Source organism: Phacochoerus africanus, chromosome 9, assembly GCF_016906955.1.
Source record: "Phacochoerus africanus isolate WHEZ1 chromosome 9, ROS_Pafr_v1, whole genome shotgun sequence".
In the NCBI taxonomy this organism is placed as follows: domain Eukaryota; kingdom Metazoa; phylum Chordata; class Mammalia; order Artiodactyla; family Suidae; genus Phacochoerus; species Phacochoerus africanus.
Genome location: NC_062552.1, coordinates 86,801,444 through 86,813,213, shown reverse-complemented (window position 1 = coordinate 86,813,213; position 11,770 = coordinate 86,801,444).

The following is an 11,770-nucleotide window of genomic DNA, read 5'->3' as shown; positions in this document are numbered from 1 at the left end:
AGTAGGTAATATTATGCCTAACTAAAACTCTACAGACATTCTCATTAAGGTCAGGAAGAGAAATTCCAACTATGACTGTTATTTGTAACATTGCTCTTAAAATGCTAACAAATGCAACATGACAAGACAAAATATGTATACATAAAATAAGAAAACATAATTAGTATCTTTAAAATACCTGTATGGCTGGATAATATAAAAGTATTAACTGCAAAAATAACTACTGGACCTAAAAGAAAATTCTGTAAAATGGCCAGTTATAAAATAAGGATAGGAAGGAGTTCCCTAGTGCCTCAGCAGGTTAAGGATCCAGGGCTGTCACTGCTGTGGCAAGTTCAGCTACTGGGCTGGGAAATTTAACATGTCATGGGCACAGCCAAAAAAAGGGTCAGGGTAGAAATAAACATCTACCCACTGAGCAACAATAACAGTTAGACTATAATATTTTAAATATCTACTATTTACTGAAAAGTAAAAATCATAAAATATTTAAGAATGCCTGTATCAATAAGCCTTCTCGGGATCCATTTAAGTAAAGTTATAATTTTTTTCTGAATGACACTTAAAACAATTTTAATAAATGGTAAAACAGAATGCTCTAATACAGAAACCATGTGTTATATAGATGTCAATTGTCCAAAAGTTAATTCATAAAGATAGTACAGTTCTGATTAAAACTCCACAATGATTTGAGATTAGGGACTTGATAAAATAGTCTAAGTTTCACCTGGAATATTTATTGTTATAGAAACCAGGAATTAATTTCTTTTTCTTTCTTTTTTTTTCCAGTGAAACATGTGAGAGCTATAAAAGTTCAATTTTCTTAGTAGTGAAAAATTAAAATAAAAATGCACTCATGTGAGCATATATATTCTACTCATTGGCTAATATGTTGATGTTTTTATATTTGTGCATATCCATATGTATTATGTATAGATCATAGGGTATTCACTATTAGCAACTCACCTTAGTATGATTTGTTTTTGGAAGGCATCTTGTAGAACCATTGGCTCATCCTTTCTCCCTCCAGGAATATGTCCTAAGGAAATAATTTATGAATGTTCATCATGTGATACCTAGAAATCTATCTGCTCTAGTGGGTTTTTTTGTTTGTTTGTTTGTTTGTTTTATATTTTTAGGATCACACCCCCCACATACAGAAATTCCCAGGCTAGGGGTCTAATCAGAGCTACAGCTGCTGGCCTACACCACAGCTATAGCAACTCAGGATCCAAGGTGCATCGGCAATCTACACCACAGGTCAAGGCAATACCGGATCCTTAACCCACTGAGCAAGGCCAGGGATCAAAAACCCTCATCCTCATGGATACTAGTCAGACTCATTTCTGCTGAGCCACAATGAGAACTCCTCTAGTGTTTTTTAATAATAGGTTATTAAAATTAAAAAAAATAAGTTAAATTAAATTAAATTAAAATTAGAAAAAAATGTTTTCCAATATGTGTGATCTTATACAACCATGATCCAATCATTTAATCAAATATTATGCAAACATTAAGACTAATTTATAAATATGTAATGAAACAGACTTTTTTCGAAAGGAAAATTTAAAGGAATAAGTAAATATAAGTAAGGGGACCAACAAAAGGCCAACTTTGGGGACTGTCCTTGTTGCAACTGACTTATAAAATCTTCATCTACTGAAAAACACAAAACACATGATTTTAAGGAATGTTACTATGGATAATAAGGACTTTAAATCATCTCTTTCATAATCATTTAAGTTTCCTCACAGGAAGTGCAAGCCTTACTCTCAGTTGAATTCTTGTAGCCCACTGTCTTCGCATCTGCTGGGCTTATAAAGGATGTTAAAATGATGGGAATCAGAACTGAAAAGTAGAAGTAGGATGTGGTCTGAGTAAAAGAGATATTGAAAGTGGAAACCAAAACCAAGTTAACCAAGTGTGTGGCAAGAGGCAGAAGGAGGTGTGGAAGATGTCTCTCTAATTTATAACGTGAAACACACAGCCTCACAGCAAGGACCTCCTACAACCCCCTTCTCCAATCTTCAAAGTATCATTACCAACCCTCAATGTGTCCACAAGATACACCTACACTCAGGGCATTGGGAACCTGACCACTGTTGTCCAGTAAGCAGGTGAGTTTAAGAAAGCAGAGATTTTGTTCCATTTAAAAGCTTGAATCCACGTCTCCAAAATATTTCCTTTGTTCTTTCTTTTTTGTTTTTTTACTAATATCTAGTTTTTAAGAACAATTGGCAAATGCTCCTGCTATAAAATGTTATGTGCTAAGTGTGCTTTTTTGGACTTAACTGTTATGTGTATGTAAAGCCCACTTTTAAGATAAAATGCACTCAAAGTTCTAAGCACTGATTGACTTACCTTTGGTAGTTGGGGGTTATTTGGTTTGGACTGTTTAACAATATAAGGGCGTACTATTTAAACTGGAGGCAAAGTTCTAGATTTCTATTCAGTCTATTTCCATGTCCAGAGAGTAAAATCATCAAGTTAAAACGTAGAAAGTAATTCACAGTAGGCAATCTACATCCTAAAAATTTACCTAAATGTTCATCCAGTAATTTTATTCTGGGTAAGCAAAAATCTAAAATGCCTTAAAAGTTGATAAATTTAAAGATGCTCTCTTCAGTTTTTATTTATAACTTAAAAATGTAAAATAACAATATTTGAGGCTTGCTTAAGGAAATGACAAAATATACTAAATTGGAGTATTAGGCACCACAAATAGATGTGTTTCTAAATTAGGATTTAAGCTATTACACCACATTAAATCTGAACAATTATACATATATTGTGACCTCTATCTCTGGAAAAAATTTTGGCAATAATTATAGCCAATAATTATTTTCTTGTTCTGGATTGGAGTATCAAAACTCAGCTCCTCCATGGATAGCTTGATAATCTGTGTATGAAAATGAGCCCACTATTTGGAAAACAGTTTGTGTGCAATAAAACCTGCTAGTGCTGCCATGCCGGGCACTTGATACACATCTTTTGATCCTCTCAGGCAAGTCTATGAAATAGGTTCCCTTAATAACCCATTTTGTAATAGTGATAATGAGGCCTGAAGGGATTAAATAATTTTCCTGGAAACCCACTGATCTGGAGGGGCAGAATTGGGCTCAGACCTGGGTCTGTCCAAATCCAGTTCACAGTAATTCTTGTTTATCCCATCCACCACTCAAACATTCCAAAGTATTGGCATGTTTGCATTTATAAGAAGCTTTTCTTTTCCTTTCTTTTTAGGGCCCACCCAGGCTAGGGGTTGAATTGGAGCTACAGCTGCTGGCTGGCCTACACCACAGCCACAACAACGCAGGATCTGAGCCATGTCTGTGACCTACACCACCCCTCATGGCAACACTGGATCCTGAACCCACTGAGCAAGGCCAGGGATCAAACCTGTGTTCCCATGGATGCTGATGAGATTTGTTAACTGCTGAGCCACAGTGGGAACTCCAGGAAGCTTTTCTTTTTATTCTTGACATGTTTGTGTATTTTCCAAATTTTCAATGTGAGTATATATTAACTGTAAAGTAAGAGGAAAATCTTCGCTTTTGATTTTTGTTTTGTTTCTTTCAATAAGGAAGACAGTTCAGGGTGTTACATAAAAAGGAAGAGTAGAAGATAAAAATGGATATGCTCTCAGCTGACAATTTAGCTTTGGAGAGCAATGTATTCTTAAATGTTTTAGGTATACATACACTTTAAAATTTTTTTCTTTTCTACCTCTTTTTTTGTCTTTTTAAGGATGCACTTATGGCATATGGGAGTTTCCATGCTAGAGGTCGAATCAGAGCTGCAGCTGCCAGACAACAGCACACCAACACAGGATCTGAGCCACATCTGTGACCTACAGCATAGCTCAGGGCAATGCCAGATCCTTAACCCACTGAGCAAGGCCAGGGATTGGACCTGTGTCCTCCTGGATATTAGTTAGGTTTCTTGCCACTGAGCCACAACGGGAGCTCCTCTTTTCTATTTCTTATGAGAACACCAAATTAGATCAATATGTGTTTTCTGATGGGAAAATAAGAACCTTAGGCAATGATCTGGTTAATGTCTCTGGAATGTCCCCTTGAATTGCTTTGATTAAGGCTGCAAAAAATTTTGCTTCTTTTGTTTAGTTTTACTTTCTTTGGATGCCTCAGTCTATGGTCTCTCAGGCGTGGCCCCAACTGAGGAAGCAGAGCAGCTGGACCACAAGCCGGAAGGCCTGGGTGCTCCTCCCAGCTACCCATTTAACCTCTAGTTGTCTCATTATTTTCCTCTATAAAACACTTTCACTATGTGCCCTTGAATTGGGCAACAAAGAAAACTGGTTTCAACCTTTAAAGTAGAAAAGATGCATCTTTTAAATGCAAAATATGACTTGTCTGTTTCCTTACTGATTTCTCCATTTAACCCACTTTCTTCTTCTCTCTTTTTCTTTTTCTTTCTTTCTGTCTGTCTGTCTGTCTGTCTTCCTTTTCTTTAACTCTGGCCCCAGTGCTTGAGCCACAGGGAATGCTAAGACTGAATGATTGCATCTTCTGACCTGGAGCAGGCACTGGGGTTGGTTATGACATCTCTTCACAGTGTCTAATTTCTTTCTTTCCACTACTCCTCTTTACAAAGCCCTCCCTCCTTAAGGCGGACACTACCTTTGATGTGTTTTTCCATTAATTCTGACACTTAGGTGTGATAATAATAAATCAAAGGCATTTGTGTATTCATTAATTTACTCTTGTACTTTCCAAAGCATCCTTTTAATTGTCTTGAAAAGCTCAAGCTTGCTGGCTCGGGTGGGCTGCTGTGTTAAATATGCTTTGTCCCCAAACCATGTCAGGCATAACACTCCTGAATCCTGAGACCTGTTCAGAGCAGGGGTGCCCCCTGCTATGTGACTCTGAGGCCCCATTTGTAATCACCATAAACCGGAAGGAAGAGCCACAGGGCTACCATCAGCCCTGCAGAGATGGTGGAGCAGAGGAGTCTAATTACAGAAATTAAAGTCTGAAAGAGACACAGGCTGCAAGTGAAAGATCCTCAGGCACCTTGAGAGCTGTTGTCCAAGCATCTCTGGTTTGGAAGAATTGAAATGTGCTAACATTAATTAGCCCGCAGCACCAAAAGAGAATAATTTAATGTAAAAGATAATCTCACTGCCCTTTTGATGGAGAAAAGTTGTCTTAGATTGAAAGTTTGATTTCCCTGTCAGCAGCATGTGTGCTTGCACATTACGGTAGCATGAAAGACTGGAAAGAGCAGGGATGGATGTACGTTTTGAATAGTTGCTCTGCCTCTTGCTGAGTGATTCTTGGCAGCTGACCACTTCTCCTTAACTCTCAGTTTTCCATTTTTTCACTGGTACAGTGGCAAAAATAGTATTCTTTTTAATGAGATATTGTGAAGATTAAATATAATAAGTTGATACGGTCTGTGATGGATAAGAAAAGTCATAGGTACATTACATCCTGCAGAAACAGCTGGGTACTTGCTATGTATATGTCCAGGCATCTGTGCACATACAATTTTTTTTTACCAGGTCCTTTTCATCTTGATATTGCCATTTAGTCAATTCTGCCAGCTGTTATTAAAAGGCTTCCCAACACAATAGCAAGCATTGGTTAACAAAGGAAAGCACACACTGCAGTGAAAGCTTTTGAGAAATGTACATTCACCCTCCCACACCCTTGACCTCTAGAAACAGATTGGTAACTTCTCCCCTCTTCATTTCCCCTTCCTGTGTCCACAGTGAAGGGAAGTTGGCTACAACCTTTTGCAGATAATGTGACACAGGGCATACAAGAGCGGAAGGGAGAAAAGCATTTCAACAAAAGCCTGGAACTTTAGTTTAGGTAAATTCAGGAAGGAGAGAGATAGGAAATGGCAGCAACCTTGCCAGGAACTAAAGGAAAAGGATTCTGGCATCGGCCCCGGAGCTAAATGTTAGGTCATCTATAATAAGGGCTGGGTGAAAAACCTTCAACTCGAAATGAAAGATACAATGACACAAAGAAACTTATCACGGCAACTTTGAAAGCAGTTAAGAAACCAATTCTTCTTCCCTAAAGAAAGTCCTCAGACAAAAGAGATTCCCTGATCAGTGGATGTTGAGTTCCATGTAGGATAAACTCTCTTCACAATCTCATGAGCCAAGTTTCTGTGCCAATTTTTTTCTTATTTAGGAGGAAAAGGAAAGGAAACAGCAACTTAAAAATAAAATGGAGTAGATTAAGTAGAATTTTTCTCAATTAAATATCTTTAATAGAGAGTTTCTATTTTTGACCAAATTTCTTGTCATGGAAATTTTCACAATTATTATAAATGGCATTGACAGAATACAGCTGGTAGTGGCAAGTGAGCCAGTTAAAATCGGAGGAAATATGCCCTATCTCATAAATTATAGTCACTTTAAAGTTTGAAGATGAGAGACAGAGACAGAGATATCCAAGAAGAGAACATATATTTTTCTAACGAGTACACTCTTTGCTTCTCCTGGCACTAGAAGTGCTGAAATTCTGAGAAAGATGCTATTCATGAGATCAGAGCTGAATCATGGAGTAATTCAGGTTAAATTTCAAAGATCCCAGATCTGAAATGATTATCTTTTTTTGCTTCTAAAATTTGACCTCAATCAGATACAAATTAGACTCTCAATTCTGTGTTAATTTCACCTTGTTTTCCAACCAGTCAATTACCAATGGGCGAGACAAACCGTATCCAGACTAAATCTCATAAAGAAACGTCTTCTTGGTAGGGAAATGTTCTGATTTTCACCCTAGCACCTTAAGTGCCATTTCAGTAACTCAATTTTTATATTTCTTTATTTATGAAGGAGTCAAAAAGTAAGATGTTGTAAATCCACAGAGGAAATTCTGCCCTTAACATGCTAGGAAAAAACAAAACAAAACAAAACCAAAAAAACCCTTTTCTCCTTAATAATCTGCCCAGTTATATGTTAAAGTGAGTGGAAAAGTTTGGTACTTGGTTGTATCAAATCACTGCCTATCCAGTGTCCCCTGGAGTTGATAAGGGAAATCATTAACCATCAGTAAAACTGCTCACTGCTTTGGGACACAGCTCATACCGGGTGGAAAGTCACTTGAATGCAAGCTGGAACTTTCTCTTTGGATTGCAGGCCATCTTGACTTACAATTTTAGGCTAACATCTGAAACTAAAATTGATCCATTGTTTCTTCATTTTTCTGGGGGTCATTTAAATCATTTCACACAGGCCACATTGGGCTATATTTGAAGACATAGACTTTACAAAATATTTATGGCCACACCCACAGCATATGAATATTCCCCAGGCCAGGGATAAAATCTGAGCCACAGCTATGACCTATGTTGCAGCTGCAGAAACACTAGATACTTAAACTGCTATACTACAGTTGGAACTGCCAAGACATACACATTTTAAGTTTCGTAAACACCTATCTGGTCATTTTCCAATGGATGCAGTAAAAAAACATTTTATTTATTTATTTTTTGGCCCATGTCACAGCAGAGACTTGAGCCACAGCGGTGACAAGGCTGAATCCTTAACCCACTGAGCCACCACGGAACTGCCAACCATCTGGCCTTTTTCCTATGATGTAGTAAAAAGCACATTTAAAAAAAATGTTTTATTTACACAATGATAGCTATCAACTACCAGGTGCCAAGCAATTATCTATATTGTTTTTTATCTAGGCTTTACATTAAAACTACCGCATAGATATTGTTATCATCATTTTATGAATAAGAAAAATTTTGACTCAGGAGAATTTAAGAAACTTGTTCTACCAGTGACAGCTGAAACCAAATGTAAGTTTTCTATTTTCTATTGTGGTTCTTCTGCCTTTACATTCTATGGCCTTATATTTTACAAACTTCCTCTCAATCATAAAAGTCTTTCCCCTTACATATATTCAGACAAAAACTATAATTTAAAAAAATATATGCACTCCTATGTTCATAGCAGCACTATTTATAATAGCCAAGACATGGAAACAATGTATGTCCATGGACAGATGACTGGATAAAGAAAATATGGTACATATACACAATGGACTATTACTCAGCCATTAAAAAGAATGAAATAATGCCATTTGCAGCAACATGGCTGGACTTAGAGATTATCATACTAAGTCAGAAAAAGAAAGACAAATACCATATGACAGCACTTATATGTGGAATCTAAAATATGACACAAATGAACATATCTATGAAACAGAAAGAGATTCACCTACAGAGAGAACAGACTTGTGGTTGCCAAGGGGGAGGAGTGGTGGAGGAGTGAAGGGTTGGGTATTTGAGATTGGCAGATGCAAACTATTATATATAGGATGGATAAACAACAAGGCCCTATTCCATAGCACAGGGAACTATTCAATATTCTGTGATAAACTTTAATGGAAAAGAATGTGGAAAAATATGTATAACTGAGTCACTTGGTTGTACATCAGAAATTAATACGACATTGTAAATCAACTATACTTCAATAAAAACTTTGAAAAATGTCTTTGCCCTTAAAGCAATAACTATTTGTTATTAAGTATAATAATACCTATTTCCATAAGTAAAGAGATGCTTTTCCACAACTTTGTTTCAAATTTGTTTCAAACAGGATTAACATACAGGGCAAGCATCTTACCTGTCATTCAGCCTCTCCCACCATCACTGCCCTCACACCCACCTCGAGTCCACTTTTTTTATTTGAGCTACCTGATTCATGCCCAGCACATTATTAATTGTTGAAGCAGCTGATAAGTGTTGTCTTGCAAAGTCTTAAAATCTAGGAGTTAAAAGAAAGGAAAACTTTACACAAGAATTCGGCCCTTCTCTTTCTGTCACTTTAAACACTGCCAATAGAAAAAGAAGAAGAAAAATAAGAACCCCAAAAGGATTTAGGCATAAGTGCCTTGATTGAAATTATTTAGTCATTTAATTAGAGCTTTTGAAAATCTATGTGGATTTCTATTTGTCAACCTTGTCTATCGTTGTATAGAATTAAAAAAAACAAATTAGGGAGTTCCCATTGTGGCACAGTGGAAACGAATCCGACTGGGATCCATGAGGTTGTGGGTTCGATCTCTGGCCTTGTTCAGTGGGTTAAGGATCTGGTGTTGCCATGAGCTGTGGTGTAGGTCGCAGATGTGGCTTGGATCTGGCATTGCTGTAGCTGTGGTGTAGACTGGCAGCTATAGCTCCAATTGGACACCCAGCCTGGGAACATCATGTGCTGCAAGTGCAGCCCTGAAAAGACAAAAAGACCAAAAAAAAAAAATTTAATTATATATATGGATCTTGTTTATGCCCCAAATTTTGCCCCAAACTTAAGCAGTTAGAATACAAATTTCTCATTTCTCCCTACTGGTTGACTTTAAATTCTTCTCAGCTGATGTGGTTTTAAAACTAAGTATATTTTCTTTCTTTTATAGCTTAATGTTATGCAAGAATGTCTCTGGTTCTTCCAACCTCATGCCACACATGACATTCTGTCCCCATCAAAAATCAGATCATTTCTCAAAGAAAACTGGCATGAAGGCAAACCCTAGAGATGAAAGGAAGGGTTAAGTTTACTTCCAATATTAGGGAATGATTTGGAAATAAATGTCGAGGTTAAAAAGTCCAGATGGTAATTCAACTGTATCCCTACTATAAACATGATTTGATTTATGGGAACTACTAATGGTATCTCGGCTTAGATCTGGACGGCTTTGCTTTCTCTTATCCGAGTTTTAAATTCATCAGATTCTTTTACTCCCACTATCAATCCTTCACTACAAAGAGACACTCTTAATCAAGAATTTGGGAGTATTTTAAAATGCAGAAATTGATAAATGTTAACAACCCTAATCCATGCAAATTACTGTCTGTTGTCATTATTTATAACCTGGCGGATGTGCTTGTTCAAAAGATCCTCAAAGAGTTCTGATAATTCATGCTTCCAGTTGTGAATCATCTTTTGCTCTTTTTCCCTCTTTCATAAGGGATCACACTGAATTAGTTTTCACTTTTTTTTTCTTTGCCTGACATGGCAATTATTAGCTTTCTTGGCTTTGTCAGAAAAATCCATCGGAAATGTTTATCTCCTGGGGCAAATCTCAGGGAAACAGCATGTTTATCACTTCAAGGGGCTGTAATCCAAAAGCAGCCCCAGGCCCACCAGTTTTATGACATAAGAACTGGAAGAGAAACATCCACGTGATTGAGCAGCTATGGTACAATAATCCTCTATCCTGAGCCTCATGGTCTCCCCAGCTTGTCTTTGTTCTCTGACCTCTGCTGATTAAATGGACAAGCTGGAATAATACTCATTTAATCTCTTATTTGCAAACGACTTCATCAACTAACAACGTATTGGCCTGGAGAGTGGACAACATTCACAATTAGTTCTTTTCTTCCAGGGTGTGGATCAAAGTGTTTTATGTGGTGGTTAGTGCTGACTAATATCTAATTTGAATATCACTCAGGAAAGAAGATCATTTGAAATAGAAGGATGGCAAGAATAATCGGATCAGCTGCATTTTATTCCATTATGACGATAAACATAACCGAAGCTTTTTTTTCTATGTCAGACTTACAATTTTGTATCATTCTTCACATGCTTTCAAGGTCTAGATCTAATGCCATTTCCATTAGGAGATCTTTAGCCATTCCCAAGCCTGAATAAACTGTTCCAACCTCTGTGCTGTCAGTGATATTTTGGACATACCTTGTTTCAGTCAATATTCAACACAAATTTTAAAAGTTCTAGGCATATGTTAGAACTTGGCATATAGTTACGACCAAGACACAGTTGATGCACTCCAGGGAGAGAAGTAATGGGCAGTTACATTAAATATCCATAAATGATAAGGTCAATATATGATAAGGACATGTAAGTGGGGCATCTTCCTGGCTGAATTAAGGGCACGACCCTTCCAGAGTTCACAAAGAGGGTTTGGTCCCAGTGAGAAGGAAAAAAGGAGAAGGCAGAAAAAGCTTTCTTAGGATAAGGAAAGAATTTATGCTGCTTTCTCTTTTCATAAGTGAAGGAACAGATTTGGGAGAGAGCTGCAAATAGAACAAATTGTTTTATGCACAGAGTTCAATATCGAGAATTGATTAAAAAATACACCGGGAAGTTCTCACTGTGGCTCAGTGGAAATGAAGCCGACAAGTATCCATGATGATGCCAGTTCAATCCCTGGCCTCACTCAGCGGGTTAAGGATCTGGCATTGAGCTGTGGTGAGCTGTGGTGTAGGCTGCAGATGCAGCTTGGATCTGGCTTTGCTGTGGCTGGGGTATAGGCTGCAGCTCTGATTTGACCCCTAGGCTGGGAACTTCCATATGCTGCACCTGTGGCCCTGAAAAAATTAAAGAAAAAGACTAGCCAATTAATTTAAGGTTGGTTCATAAAGGATTAAGTTAAGAATTTACATTTTATCATAAAGGAGATGGAAGCTGGGACTTACAAGTGATGATAAAGGAGATCTTAATATAACAAATATTTATGGAAGGGAAGAAAAGTAGAGTTGTCAATTATTGGAGATGAAATCAACAGAGATTGTTGACTATCTGGGTACAGGAGCCAGATAAACGTAAATACAAAAGACAATACACAGATTCTGTCCTGAGAACTTGGAAGGCAGTGATAACTTCAGTTGAGATAGGCAACTCAGTAGAAAGAACCACTCTGGGGGAGAAAATTCCAAGTTGGGTTTTGGTGTTGAGTTTAGGTTGCCTGTGAAACATTCATTTGAGATATAAAAGAGATGGATATTTCTATGGAAGGGTTTACCTTCAGAAATCTACCTA